Source organism: Gymnoscopelus microlampas (genome assembly GCF_963454915.1).
Source record: "Gymnoscopelus microlampas genome assembly, chromosome: 17".
NCBI lineage: Eukaryota > Metazoa > Chordata > Actinopteri > Myctophiformes > Myctophidae > Gymnoscopelus > Gymnoscopelus microlampas.
The window spans coordinates 9,897,797-9,914,159 of NC_139954.1; positions in this window are offsets into that span (position 1 = coordinate 9,897,797).

Genomic DNA, 16,363 nt, shown 5'->3' on the forward strand with positions numbered 1-16,363 from the left:
AAGGAGGGAGCCATGGCGGAGCTCAGAGCTCCTTGGGAGCTCTGGACTCTGAAGAAATCCCGGCTTTTTTCCGAAAGCTCCAGGATTCGGGGCGTCTCGCCGCCCCGCCGCCACCCCAGGAGGGTGCCCCTTCGTGGGGCATGGTCCCTAGCTATCCGCTGGCAAAAGTGGCCGAGACTCCCGAGAGAGAATTTCAAAGGAGGGAGCTATGGCGGAGCTCAGAGCTCCTTGGGAGCTCTGGACTCTGAAGAAATCCCGGCTTTTTTCCGAAAGCTCCAGGATTCGGGGCGTCTCGCCGCCCCGCCGCCACCCCAGGAGGGTGCCCCTTCGTGGGGCATGGTCCCTAGCTATCCGCTGGCACCAGTGGCTGGGAGTCCCGGGAGAGAATTTCAAAGGAGGGGGCCGTGGCGGAACCCAGAGCTTCTTGGGAGCTCTGGACTCTGAAGAAATCCCGGCTTTTTTCCGAAAGCTCCAGGATTTTAGCCCCAAAAAGAGCCGATCGACAAGCTCTTAGCGCCCGAAAAAGGTTGAGGTTTTCGGCCGGGGGTCCTCCAGGGGGTCCCCGGGGACCCCTGGAGCCCATGCCAGCACTCGGCGCGATTTTTCAATTTTTTGGAGAACCATGACTCGGGGCCCCTCCGGACCCGTCGCCTGCCCAGGACCCATGCCTCTGTCCTGGGCTACAACTACCCGATGGCACCGGTCGGCCTTCCGGGCCCCTGGAGGAAAAATGACGGAGGCAGGAAGGCTCGTCCTGGCCTCCTCTAGGGCCCTGGGCACTTAGAAGAATTTTCGATTTTTTTCAGAGAACCAGGATTTCGGGCCCCTCGGCGCCCCGGCTCTGCCCCAGGATGGAGCCTCATCCCGGGCATGGTCCCTAGCTACCCGATGGCACCAGTCGGCCTTCCGGGCCCCTGGAGGAAAAATGACGGAGGCAGGAAGGGTCGTCCTGGCCTCCTCTAGGGCCCTGGGCACTTAGAAGAATTTTCGATTTTTTTCAGAGAACCAGGATTTCGGGCCCCTCGGCGCCCCGGCTCTGCCCCAGGATGGAGCCTCATCCCGGGCATGGTCCCTAGCTACCCGATGGCACCAGTCGGCCTTCCGGGCCCCTGGAGGAAAAATGACGGAGGCAGGAAGGGTCGTCCTGGCCTCCTCTAGGGCCCTGGGCACTTAGAAGAATTTTCGATTTTTTTCAGAGAACCAGGATTTCGGGCCCCTCGGCGTCCCGGCTCTGCCCCAGGATGGAGCCTCATCCCGGGCATGGTCCCTAGCTACCCGATGGCACCAGTCGGCGGTTCCCCCTGCCTTCCCCGCTCACACAGGGGAAGGGCCAGGGAGCCCAGTGCCTCGCGGCACACTGCCGGGTGAGCGCCCGCCCGCTCTACCTGCCCCGGGAGCCACCGTCCCTGGGCACGGAGGTGGTCCATGGACCCCCGATGGGGACCAGGCACCGGGGGTGGCGCCACAGGCCTACGCAGCCTTGTCGATCTGCTCTTTTTCGACGGCAGCACTTGGTTCTCTTCCACACTCACCACCAGGGACCCCTTCGGGCGGTCCCTGGGAGATTCCGGCTGTCGGAACTCCGGGGTGTCGGAGTAGCGAGGTGGATCCTCTTCAATGGCAGCAGGCACCTCGCAGCGCAGCGGGCCCAGGACATAAATATACCAAACCAGCCCCCCTGGCAGCCTGGCTCAACACCATACCGCCAAGCGGTATTCATTCTATTTGTGGTAGTCTACCCCATCAACATCTCCGGGGCCCGCCTACACATGTTACATCTGCAGCCGAGTCTACCCCCTCAGTAGAATCTACAGCTGATCTACAAGCTACGATCTTATTGATCTGCTATTCTAACTAGCTCCCAGGCACAGGAAATCGATGGTCTTCTGAGACTGCAATGCCGATATTTTGTTATTTTGATCTACTATTCTTTCTTTACTACTATTGCTTTTTTCTATTTCTTTTCTACTTCCAATTCCCACATAGAGGTGAACCTGAAAATACTACATTAATAATAAAAAATATTACATTAAGCTAAGTGGCTCCAGCTGCACATTTTGCGTGCAGTTGCATCCTATACCGAAAGCGAATCTCTTCTCACACCGTCTAGTCTAGCCCACTTGAAACCCGGGTATATTTCGGATTGTTACACCTGTACCATTTTGTTCCATTTGTACACTAAGGATTCTACTGGGTAGTGGTCCCTTTGCCTTCGCTCTCTTCCACAACACAGGGGAGGGTGTGGGGGCTTCGTCTACTCCCCTTAAAAACGAAAGAACACTGACAAAGGCTGGCATCTGTGATGGGGCTGCACCGTGCACGGCATGGGGGGAGGGGAGGGGGAGGGGGGGCAATCTCAATTAGGTACAGCTGATTGTACCGCGCCCACAGTTCTCACAGAAGAAAAGTCTACGACGTCTCGATAAGATGAAATACGTATAAAGGCCCCGGCCACATCATCGGCAAGACAATTAACTGAGTTTACGGTGCCATTCATTAAGCTGCTGACAGTTTGTCAGCCTCATTATGTCAATTTGCGGTCCGTCTGCGTGGAACCGCGTCAGCCAGGCTCAATGTCCAGGTGCTGCCGCCATGCTTTTTGCTCACCTGCTCTCTTGCTTTGTTGTTGGGGACAGTAATTAAGAAGCCCATTATTTCTGATTAGTGCTCGTGTGCATAATTAATGAACAGAGAGCCGCGTCCAGATGGGCGTTTGGTCACCCCCACCATTATTCATCTTGTTGAAACTTCACAGAGCGCACACTGACAAGTTCAAAAACTCGCTTTTTGACCACAGAAATAAATAATAAATGTCATTTTTTTTATAGACTTTCAACTCAGGCTCTTATCTGCGGCGACTTAACCCATTAAGACCGGGAACGCATCTGTGTAATTTTTTTATTTCTTTGACTATTAAAAAATAGCAGATATACAAGCTTGTAGCGCTCTTTTTTTTTTTTTTTTTTTCTTATGTTGCTACAGATATCAGTGGTTCTCAAACTTTTTCATGTCAAGGACCACCCAAAGTGATACGTAGTGGGTTGCGGACCCCCATCTCAACATATTTAGTTCCAGGGACCCCCAGAAGCAAAGATTTGAGTTAAAAGTGTATACATATATTCAAAGATTTGCACACATTTTCACGATTTTCTTCAAAAATAGCAGATCTACAAGCTTGAGCTTGTATATCTGCTATTTTTGAATAGCCCAAAGGAATCTAAAAATGACACAGGTGCGTTCCCGGTGTTAATGGGTTAAAATGACTGAAGCGGTGCAATAACCATCAATCCGTAAATTGCCATATTGTAAGCAATCATTATGAGACAGACAGGGGCCAAGGTCAGAGCACCGTGGCCTCGGCAGGGCGTAACACATACCCCCCTGCACGCCCCCCCCCCCCCCGAATGAGAACGCATGATAAGACATGTGCCGGGTCCAATCAGTCATTTCATCTGTTCAATAAATTCATAAAATGTGAAGCACTTAAATGAAATGGAAAAGAACCCCCCCCCCTCTCTCTCTCTTTATCCGCTTTCTCTTGCTCCCAATTTCCTCCTCGCTCAATTTCTTTCCCAATCTGATGTAAACTCCCGCGAGGAGCCAAGAAGTTGACCTCAGCTTAGTTAACTCCTGACTGCAGCTCAGCGGCACTTACTGTTTTATCACCTGAAGAAAAGCCGCAACTTTTCCCACCAATCCGGGCTAAAACTAATTAAAGTTGGGACAGAGGCATAGTCTACAGAAAGAGAGAGAGGGGGAGAGAGAGAGAGAGAGAGAGAGAGAGAGAGAGAGAGAGAGAGAGAGAGAGAGAGAGAGAGAGAGGGTGAAAGAGGAGTGAGTGACATTGGGAGGAGAGATTAACAAGTGCAGGCCCCGGTGAAAGCAGGAGCTGCCGTGGTCTTTTCACTAATCCTTAATGTCACAGATACGCAGTGAGCCGGGGTCCTGGGGGCGGGCGGAGGCTGCCTTCAGATCTGCCCGACTCTAGCTCCCCCTTAGTCTCCTGCAAACGGTTCCCAGTGGCGTGAAGTAACTCGGTATATTTACTCAGGTATTGTATTTCAGGTGCAAATATTGTACTTTTTTATTCCGCTTCAGTTTGGTCTAGCTTCAGTTACAAGTTACTTTGCAGATTATTTCAAAGTATACATTATCCACAAACCCCTATTATTTACCTATTTACCTATTCAAAAATATCCCACCTACAACTCACAACACGTCGCGTGTTGTGAAATTATAATGTTTTAGAAAATAAAATTTGAAATCATATATTCTTTTTTAAATTGTGCTATTGCTATTTTTACTTAATCTAATAACACCGGGAAAGCATCTTTGTCATTTTTTATTTTAGTATTGGCTACTAAAAAATAGATATACAGTAGATAGATATATATAGATATACAGATATACAGATATCGTGCCGTGGCTGTGCTCTTCTGGGAGGTCCCTGGCACAAAACATTTTCAGATGGGGGTCCGCGGCAACATACATATCAATTTGGGGGTCCTTGGCACGAAAAAAGTTTGAGAACCACAGATTTAGAAATATGAGTATTTCTTCCACCACTGATGGTTCCTCCCCCTTCCTCCTCCTCCCCCTCCTCCTCGCACACACCTCTGGTGAACCTGGACCCTCGGTGCTCCTTGGATCAGGGATAAACACGGCAGATGTGAGGGCTGCCGGGTGCGGGTTCGAAGGCAGTGCTGAGGCTTGAGGCAAGGCAAGACGGCTCTGCCATGAAAGCGCGGTGAAGGCAGAGGAAAGCAGGGGCTGAGCTTCACTGTTTACATGTCACAAGGTGACTTAAAAACAGATCAGCTTTCTGCCTTATTAAAAAAAAAGTTCAACTCTCCTCCACCCCTGGAAAGTTGCAAAGAAGTTCTCTCATAGATATAGCGTGGTGTGTGTGTGCGTGTGTGTGTGTGTGTGTGTGTGTGTGTGTGTGTGTGTGTGTGTGTGTGTGTGTGTGTGTGCGTGTGCGTGCGTGTGCGTGCATGCGTGTGTGTGGGCCTGCGTACGCGCGTGCATGAGTGCGTGCGTGTGTGTTACGATTGGTAGGGTGGTATAAGCCCTACTCTACTGTATATACAGTACCAGCCCTACTAACAGTATATACACAAAAATCTCCAGAATTCAAGGCTTCATGGGGTGTGTAATTGATAGAAAATAATTATGTATTTCTTTGGGTGAACCACTCCTTTAATAAGCATCACAAGGTTCAGAGGTTATTCCATTGTGTATGCTTTGATTCTTTTTGTTTGTTTGTTTGTTTGTTTGTTGCTGCTGCTGTTGTTGTTATTTAGTATTTATATTGTGTCTGGTATCTAAGTCGGTACAGCACTCGCGTCTTCACCACTAGGTCGTGGGTTCGATCCCGGGCACCGGCAACTCAGCGAATGAGTAGCACGGCTTGGGTGTGGAAAGTCGTGCGGTACGTCCAGGGAGCTAACAGCAGATGATGCAATCCATCTCCCAGGGGTCTATTAGCGCACTGCGAAACGGGGATAGACTCCCGCGAGCTGGCTGATACCAACCTATTATTATGTATTTAGAAGGGTAAATGAAGAACGTCAGTGAGAAACCCAGGGGTTGGTTGGGTACAGGGGCTGAGAATGTGTAACCTGGGTTAGGTTTGCTGGGCGGTCCGTGGGGGGACGCCAGGTTGAAAGCGGTTATAAGCGTCCCGCGTGCGACACCTCATCAAATTGGCCTCAGGCCAGTACAGGGCCTGAGACACACAGTTAAGGATCATTTTGACTTGATATAACATGATGTATTGTTGAAGCTATGACCCTGGGATACCGACACATGCTATGAAAGCCCCTCCTGTGCAATTATGGGCTGCAGCGTAGCAGGGGGTCCCACGGCGATATACGATCGATAAAGCCTTTTATGTGGCTTTGTGTATACTGACAGAGCTCTGTTTGGCATCATATCCTCCAAAACCTCTCACTTATTAAAATCTGATTGCTGCCGCTTCTCCAGTGACACACAGCCCTGAATGACTCTCAGCGGCAATTTAGGTAGATGAGCTGGATTGGTCCACTGGGTTGAGTATATCTGTCTCATTGTCAGTACCAATCAGTGGAGGAAGAAGTACTCAGACGTTTCTATTTAACCCATTAAGACCTGATGCCGACTCTGAAAAAGGTCTTCTAAAACAGTTTTCTGAAAAACGTGTTCGTCACGCTCCGTGACATGTTCTGTCTCCCTGTTGTGTTTTCTTGTATTTCTTGTTTCCTAGTTATAGTTAGTGTTTTACTTGTCGGTCTTGTACCTTATTTTTTATTATCTAGTGTCTCCTGGTTTCCTCTGTTGCTGTTCTGTACCTGTCTTGTCTAACCTGTCCTGTGATTTGCCAGTGTTTCCACCTGTGTAATCTTAGTACCCCAGCCTATCCCAGTGTTGATTGTCCTGTTGTGTTCACCTGTGTCTAGTTAGTCCTTGTGTATTTATACCCCCCTTTTCCCCATGTGTTTTTGCTAGGTCATTGTCTATTGTTATGTGTAGTAGGCTGTCTTGAGTTTTGTTTTTTAGTTGCTAAACACTTTGAACCGACCTGTTCAGCCTTTGCCTCATCCTGCACGTGGTTGTTCCTACATTCTGCCCTGACTCAAACCGTGACAGTGTTGCTATAATCAGTGGTTCTCAAGGACCCCCACAATTATATGTATTCGGCCGTGGACCCCCATATCAAAATATTTAGTTCCAGGGACCCCCAGAAGAAAAGACTTGAGTTAAAAATGGTCGCAATTAATTTTTTTATATTTAAAATAATGTTCAGGATTTTTCAAAAATAGCAGATCCACAAGCTCATAGCACGGCACGATGTGACACGCTATGAGCTTGTAGATCTACTATTTTTTTAATAGCCAAGCTATGTATAAAATAATGCTTTTTAGCATAAAATGACACAGCTTTTTCCGTCTTAGTACTTAGTTACTGTCCACCACTGATCAGTAATGCAGGCAAGAAGGTGAACCAGGACCCCCTTTAAGCAAAGATGAGAAAGTTACCAACTGAGAACAGCTTTTCATCGCATATTCCATTTCAGTCCTGCTCCCCGCTAAGAACATGAAATATGTATTGATTGCATAATAACCTATATTGTCTCTGTCAGGTGGAAACCTCATATGTCCAAAACTGTTACTTTTCAGCATTCAAATTCAAAAATAGCAGATCTACAAGCTCGAAGCGCGACACGAAGCGATGCGTTTCGAGCTTGCAGCTCTGCTACCTCTTGATGCTTTTGTGTGATGCTGTAGTATGATCAAGTACAAGCAGTGGTGGAAAGTAACTAAGTACATTTACTTAAGTACTGTACTGTACCTAAGTAAAACTTTGGGGTATTTGTACCTTACTTGAGTATTTCCAATTTCCAATACTTTTACTTCTACTCCACTACACCTCGGATCCAAATATTGTACTTTGGTTCACTTTGGTGGATTACAAAACATACATTAACCACTTTATCCCTGTATACATTTAGGCCATTTGAAAATAACCCATCTACAAGCTCACAATACGTCGCGATGCGACGCATTGTGAGCTTGTAGATCGGCTATTTTCAAAAGATTCTTATACATTGTATACATTTGAAACCTTGTCAAATGGGACATTCTGCATGATGAGTACTTTCTACTTGTGGTACTTTAAGTACATTTTGATACCAATACTTTTGTACTTTTACTCAAGTACATTTTAATTACCCAGACTTTTACTTGTAACAGAGTATATATCCATTGCAGATATTTTTACTTAAGTAAAACATTTGAGTACTTTTTCCACCACTGAGTACAAGTAGGACAACAAGTTAAAATAATGGAGATAAGAGGTTTCTGCCCGACAGCAACGATATTCAGCCTGTTCAGTGTGTTGGCCTCCCTGGTGCTTGGGGTGGTGACATAAACACTAAGGGATGCCAACAAACTGAACACACTGTGAGATGGCTGCAGCAGGGGGTCGGATGAGGAGGCAGCTGGATGCTGTCATGTCGTGTAGATCCCCTCCCATCCACCTCTATGAAGAGATGTGGTTCATCCACAGACTCATCCCTCATCCTCAACACATCACACCGTAGGGCAATTATCCCAAAAATATGCCGAGACCGACAATTAGAGCCAACAACCAATAACAAACTTTTATGTCGATGAATCAACACAATTGTTTATTTTTATTTTTATTATGCTTAGTTTGTACCACGCATACAATAGTGAAGGTATGTATTTATTTATTTATATTATTATTATTATTATTATTATTATTATTATTATTATTATTATTATTATTATTATTATTATTACTATTATTACCCTTATTATTATTTAATTTTTTTAGATAATCATACATTAATCATAAATAAAGCAAAAGTTTTAAATAATCGTGATATTAATAATTAATTCTTATTGACCAGCCACACAGTGATCTGGACAGAAATATTGTATTATCATTCTTATTCTTATTATTCTTATTATTCTTATTATTCTTATTATTCTTATTATTCCTACAATTCTTATTATTCTTATTATTCTTATTATTCTTACCCTCATCATGTCATCACATCTTTTCTTTTTGAATTAACTTTGCACAGTTGATTATTCAGTTGTGTTATTATGCACGGCTGAGTGTCTGTGTGAAGCTAACTTATAAGCCGATTGAAGAAATTGAAGAAATGGGTGTTTGTAAGCGTGTCTTCAGAGAGGGTAAACATACTCAGGACCGGATCAGGAGCCATCAATCACTTGACATGGAACTGATCTCTACAAAGCGGAGCCAGACAAAATGAGTTTGTACTCGTTGTGCTCATAATTCTTTTATCCATAATTCTATTTGTCACGGGCACAATGACAAACAAATTGTTGTTTTCCTCACTCTGCTAAAGCAACTCCCAGTTGCTTCTGCTTCATTAAAGTGGATTTTAAAGTGCCTGTATTGTTACAAACACTATTTAACAGGGATCTTGCCATATCTACAACAAAGAAACAGTTTATTTGCTATGCATGAATTATTCCCACATACGAGTTGTGCCTTTTGCAGCAAAAGTTTCCAAAGTGGCCAAGCCAATTGGGCCCAAAACATGAACGAGCAACACGGGCATGCCAATGCACTCGACTCATCATGGGGCTTGGGCCTAGAGGTAGTTTATTGTCACCATCCGTGTCCTTTCTGTATTCCTGTTGTGTTTTCTAGTGTTCTTTGTTCCTAGTTTTAGTTAGTGTTTTACTTTTCTGTTGTGATCCTTTGATTTTGAAGTATAGTGTGTATTCCTTGTTTCTTAGTTGGAGTTTTACTTTACACCTGTGTACCTTTTATTTTTTAGTACAGTATGTTTCCTGGTTTCCGCTGTTGCTACTGTTACCTGTCTTGTCTCACCAGTCCTGTGATTAACCTATGTTTTGCACCTGTGTCCTTTTAGTCCTAGCCTATCCCTGTATCCCTGTTACTCCCTGTGTCTATATATACTCCCCTGTTTTTTCTGATTCTTTGAGAAATGATAAGTTGAAGTCATAGTGTTCAGTGTTGCTCTTGTGATCTCCTAGTGTTCCTGGTGCTTACCTTGCTCCTAGTGTTTGGTTATTTTCCTAGTGCTTCTTGTGTTCCCCGTCTTTGGTGTTAATAAAAACTTTCGAGCTTGATTTTGACTTTCGTCCTGCATTTGGGTCCTCTCCCGTCTCGAACCGTGACATAAAGGACACTAATGCACATCGTTGAAGTCGAGCAGAAACCTCTTTATCTCCATATGCTAACCTTTTGTGTTTTTTTTGGTGGAAATGAACGCCCTACTTGATCATACTACAGCGTCACACAAAAGCTATTTGAATGCTGTTTGTTGGCAGTTTTAGACATATGAGGTTTCCACCGAATCCACCCGACGAAGACGACATGCTAATGGCCCCATGATGTCATCAAACCCATTGGCCCAGACGCCAAAGGAGAGGTACTCCGGGGGAGTATATGCGCCGCTGGGTGAGCTAGTTTCATCGAAATGAGAGAGCAGGGATTTTCAGCCCTTCCTCCAGAGATAATATTACAGCTCTACGGAGGAGACCTGCTTGACCCCCTGCTTGATCGAAAGTGGGGGTTGGCAGCAACTGGGACTTTAGGGAGATTGTGGAGGTTTATATTCCTTGTTTTTCCTTTCTTATTTTTTTGTTTCTAGAGAAATACAGTCACATAGCTGTCCCCGTATCACCCAGATTGGTCCATTTCATTATTCTGCATTGTTCTTTTCATTAGTTTTCTCACATTTTTCCATTTTCTATTGCTAAAGATTTCTATTGTAAATCAATCTCATTCACAATCTACCCGTTGCAAAGTGCTTGATTCATACCCGCTTGTCTACACAAAAAAAAAGATCATTATCGTCAGTATAAATGAACATGACGGTTTCAGCTTCTTTTGTCTCTCGTCTGCAATGGTTGGCACTTACAGTCCAGACAGGGATACTCTCTAACTAACTCATTCTGACACTCACATGCAAATGCCAGGGTAGTTAAAGTCTCCAGTGTGCTGTATATGTGTGCTAGCCTCCAGACCCACAGCCAGAGAGAGCCATCCTGCCCACAGCCAGACCGTGAGCGTTCACTTGAAATATTTATCCACTGCACAATCCCCCACTAGACACACGGGCCTGGGCCAGAGATGTCCAGGCACACTAGACTAGGTTGTTCACATTCATGTGTTTTTTTTACCCAGAAAGCATCCCTGCCTTTTTAACACCTGGATAATTGTTTCTGTTTATTTTCCCTGTGTTACGGGTCTATTAGTACAGTGGTTCTCAAACTTTTCCCCCAAAAGGACCCCAAAGGACCCCTGGGGGTCCCCGGACCCCACTTTTAGAACCAATGCTCTATAGTAGGTTTCTGCTGTCTGAACTGGGAGCTTGGGATTGCATCAGCAAGCCCTCTAACTTGACTGTGCCACCGAGAGCTCGGTGTTTCACACACTGTTTTGGGTGGTGTTTAATTGAAGCTCCAATGCGTCCAACGTTTGCACCCCGAATCGTAAGATATAGGCTCTATTCACAGCAGCCATTTTATGAAGACATTCACAGGTGTTACCAATGATACTAATGAAGGCTCTGTTCCATTCTGGTCAAACAGAGTGTAACTGCTGTCATCGTTTATAAGTTAATAAGTTGTTTTGTTTCTCTAAGACTAAGTTCATAATAAGGCTGTATTTAAGTTAATGTGTATGTGTACATTATTTCATGTCTTTTGAGTCAAGTTGCAGTAATGCTTTTATTTTGAAGTGTTAAAGTCACGTTCTGTGTCTCGTTGGTCTACTCTCATGTGAATGGGGTTCACAGGACTTTGGCAGCAGCAAGCAGCAAGGTGCAGAAGCTCTGTGTCATGCTGGGCACAAGAGACTGTCTAAACTTAAAAGTTATAAGAACGGTTACTGTCTTAAGTCATAAGAAAGGGTTATAAGTAAGGACCTGAAGACTGAGTACTCCCTTTATGTGTAGCATGCAGCCAACGAGGTATTTGTTTGTTTGTTTGTACTGTCTGTATTTTACTCGGTAAAATGTGTCTATTTTACATGCTGTGCATGAGGTCTTCTATGTTAATGTAACATGCTTATTTTATGTTTATTGTTTATAGTTTTCACGGTGGATTTGGAGGATTGAAGTCACCTTCAAATAAATCAGTAGCAAGGAAACCACTTGTGTCTGTCTGTGCTTGGAGGGAGTTACACAGAGTCAGGGTGCTGATATTGTGCATGTTGGCTCACTGGAAACACTGTAACACCAGTGGGTCTGCAGTTGGGGTCCAGGGACCCTCATGGGCTTCCAAATGGCCCCTTACAGGTGTGTAACTCTGAGTTATGGGGGTCGTGGACACCACTGTGCTAGACTAAATGGAACAGAGCCTTCATTAGTATCATTGGTAACACCTGTGAAGGAAGTGATAATATGGCTGCTGTGCATAGAGCCTATAGCAGCCCAACTCGTCACTACAGGAGTCAGGACTACTATTCGTGTGTGTGTGTCTGCTGAAGAACTGCTTCATTATAGATGAGGTGTCACACACACATCTGGTGTTCCAAGTGTAGCCGAGGTGAAAGAGGTTATTACAGGTGAACTGTTCTACTACCAGTGGTGGTAAAAGTACTCAAATGTTTTAGGCTACTTTAAGTAAAAGTGTCAATACTGCAAGACTGTTACAAGTAAAAGTCCGGAATTCAAAATGTAGGCTACTTGAGTAAAAGAACAAAAGTATAGGCATCAACATGTAGTACCAAAAGTAAAAGTACTCATTGTGCAGATACACAACAGACAGATTGTGTATATCCCATTTCAAGTTTTCAAAATGTATAAAAAATATTTTGAAAATAACAGATCTACAAGCTCACAATGCGACGCATTGTGAGCTTGTAGATCGGCTATTTTCAAATGGCTAGTAAAGTAACCAGTAAAGTGTTCAAATAATTGTAGTGGAGTAGAAGTAAAGTACAATATTTGCCTCTGAGATGTAGTGTAGTAGCTATAAAGAATACATCACATGGATGCACCTGGGATGTATCATCAGTGTTGTAGCCTGGGGGCATAGGGTGTTTCGGGTCTCGCAACATACACCCTCGCCCAGGTGACCCAGCCGGGGTTGATCAAGCCCCAACTTACATCCCAGGTAGCTTACCCACGGTCAGTCCTATAGGGAAAGACAGGGCCACTCAGTCCGCTTCTCCGGAAGTACTCTGCCTGAACACGGGGAGGCTCTGACACGTGGAGGGACTAGGCACTGTGGGTTGTCTCCTGGCCGGGCTTCTCCTTCGTCTCACCAGGTCCACGACCTGAGCGCTGCGCCAGATCAGGTGCACCGCCCTGATGCAAACATTTCCTTCTGGCGTGATGGTTCCTTGGGTCGATACCACTAGATTGGGCCGTCTAATGGTATTAGCTCCACTTGCGGTTTGCTGGAAGTAATAAAAGAAGTGAAAGTACTGCAAATTGGAAATACTCCAGTAAAGTAAAAATAAAATGGTACTTAAGTACAGCACTTGAGTAAATGTACTTAATTACTTTCCACCACTGGGTATGTGCAAAACGTAAAGGCAGAGATGTTAAGTTAAGCACTTTCAACCTGGCGTTTAGCTATTTTGGTCTTGATGTCATTACAGGTGAAGATTTTCAAAACATTAGAAAAATAAATGTATATCTTGTGCTACCTATATGTGCCTTCCAGATATACTGTGGCAAACTGTCTAGAGGGCCAATCACGCTAACTTGACTCCGCCAGATGGGGCGGTGTTTAGTTCACAAGTTCACAATACCGCCTCCATCTGGGATCGCTCAGAGATTGGAGTTTAAAACGACCCGCGCCCAGTCGAACCAATCAGCGGCAGCTACGGGCGGGATCTTGGCGAGACCGGGTGTGACACCATCGAGAAGCTATTCTCTCACTAATTCGTCATGGTTGAATAGTATACAAAAGAACAGCTGCTGTACGTCATCAGGGTTGCCAGATCTGCTTATTATAATTTCCCCGCAAGATTTTATTTGAAAATAGCCGATCTACAAGCTCACGACGCGTCGCATCGCGACGCGTTGTGAGCTTGTAGATCGGCTATTTTCAAATAGCTGGTGTACATGTTAAAGTGCTCATGTGGCCCATAGTTGCTGCTTTTGGGCTGGTTTTCCTAGACCCGGTTGCTTGTTTCTCTCACAGAATCTGGCAACACTGTACGTCATGAAGACACGTCAATATGATTGTTTGAAGTTGGAGCACGCCCAGACGGTGATGGACAGACGGTCCCATCCAATCACCTGCCAAGTAGCACGAAAAAAGGGACCGGCCTCTTCAGCGGTTGGGCTACCGAGATACCAGATGGAAGTAGGTTGTGAAACAAGCTTCTTCCATCTGGCGGAGTCGGGTTACATTCACACTGGATGCAATCAAAATAATTGGGTCGCTCTGTTGTATCCATGCAACGTTTCCGCTTGAAGCGATATTCGCCCAACAAAGAAATACATCACGACGCGTAGATCGTCTATTTTCACTATTAGTCATACAATAAAGTATATAGGACTTAAGTGGTTAACCAAACACTTAAGGGGAGTATGGGGGGGGTTATAACTCAAGATAGAAATCTTGATGCATAAAAAATGCATTTCCTTCAGAAAATGTTTCCCAAAAGCTGTGTAAACATAATTTGAGTAATGCACCAGGGCCAGTGGGGGTTAAACCATCTGTGCGTGATATTATGATGTATTATAATGCCTCGCACGGAAAGCGTAGCCGTGGATTGTTAAAGTTAAAACAGGAATACCCAACTCCTTAAGTGACAGCGTGGCAGCTGGGCTGAGAGAGAGAAAAGGCCTGGATACCCAGAGGGACTTTGTGAGCAATATATCAGCACTGGGAGATATAATAACCATTTTGTACAATGTATGTGTATGCATAGAAATGTATGAGAGGTCTGCCTGCCAGTCTGCTCTTTGTTTCCGCTAGAATAACGTCGCTGTCGGACAGAAACCTTGTATGTCCAAAATATGTTGCTTTTCAGGAAATGGGAAAAAAAACAAGCTGTGTTCCAACGGATCCAATGTACTTATTGTTTAGCTCTTCAAAAGCTCTTAACATTTTTCATTGGTTCAATATTTATAAAAGCTACAGACTGACTTAAACACTACTTTAACTTTCAATTTCAAAAGTTTTCAAAAGGAGCGAAAACAGCAGATCTGTAAGCTCACAACGTGCCGGGATGTGACGCGTCGTGAGCTTGTACTCGTGCTATTTTCGCTATTTTTGCGCCACACTTCTGTACGAAGAAGTAGGGCATTCATTTACAAGAAAATACATACAAAGTTGAAATATGGAGATACAAGGTTTCCGCCCCAACAGACACACACAATTATGCAAAGACATGTATGATAGGTCTGCCAGTCCACTCTGTGTTTCTGATAGAATATAGACTAGAATATAGCAGCTACTGTATAGGAGACCTCATCAGCTCTCTGTTGACCATTCAACATGCTTAGCGTTTATAGCAGCAGGTGCCTTGGTTGTCCTCCTCGGTTGTGTGGATGTGGATGTGTGTGTGTGTGTGTGTGTGTGTGTGTGTGTGTGTGTGTGTGTGTGTGTGTGTGTGTGTGTGTGTGTGTGTGTGTGTGTGTGTGTGTGTGTGTGAATGGTGTGAATGGACATTGCACAGAGCTGTATAAATGCACCATTTACCGTAAATGCCTCAGATATGGGCAACGTTACACTGACCCCCGAGTCCCTCGAGACAGAATGTTGACTCACGCGATTTTCAAACGCTTCCATCATACAGTCTGTGCAAGGGAAGCGCTGACAATGACAAAGACATTACAGTGGATGTCCACACCCCCCCACACACACACACACACTTCTGTTTCATCTTTGCATCGCGTAAATTTGTCCTAAATTAGTTTATCTCCATATCTTATTTTATTTTTGTAAATTAATTGCCTACTTGGTCACGCAAAAGCATCAAAAGTTGCAGATCCACAAGCTCGAAATGCGTCGCGTTTTGAGATTGTAGATCTGCTACTTTTGCTGTTTTGGTGTTTGAATCCTGAAAAGTAACAGTTTTGGGCAAGTCCCTTGAGACGGAATGTTTTCAAACGCTTCCATACAATGCAGTCTGTGCAAGGGAAGCGCTCACAATGACAAAGACATCACAGTGGATGTCCACCTCCTCCCACTTCTGTTTGCAGTCTTCATCTTTGCAGTGAAGTCGCGTAAACGTGTCCTACTTTAAATCAAATTCGTTTATCGTTGCTGTCGGGCAGAAACCATATTCCATCTCCCTATTCTAACTTGTTGTGCTTTTTCGTAAATTAACACCTTACTTGATCATAGAGCGTCACACAAAAGCATCAAAAGAAGCAGATCCACAAGATTGAAACGCGGCACGTTTTGTAGATCTGGTACTTGAACTATTTTTTCATTTGAAGCATCACAATCATTTGAACCACTTTATCCATATTTGATACGTTATGGCTATCAAAAGTAGATATACACAAAAATTATAATCTTGAAAGTTTTGGACTTTTTTTTTTCTTTTTTTTCTTATATATATATTTTTTTACACAATCTTCTTTTCTGGGGTTCCCTGGGACAACACATCTTCAGAAGGGGGTCGGCGGCCAGCTACACATCAATTTGGGAGTCCTTAACACGTTTGAGAAGCACTGTCTTAAACAATGTAGCAGTGACCTACCTTCATGATTGCATAGGCCCCACGCAGAGAAGTGAGTGAATAATCACTGTACTTAACCAACACCATTTGAACTAGAAGTGCCGTGACCAGATCTTTGTCGGTTGATTATCAGTTGAAGGGCAGTGGTTTTTACTCAAGTAAAAGTAGCAATACCAAAATGCAGAATTACTCACTACGG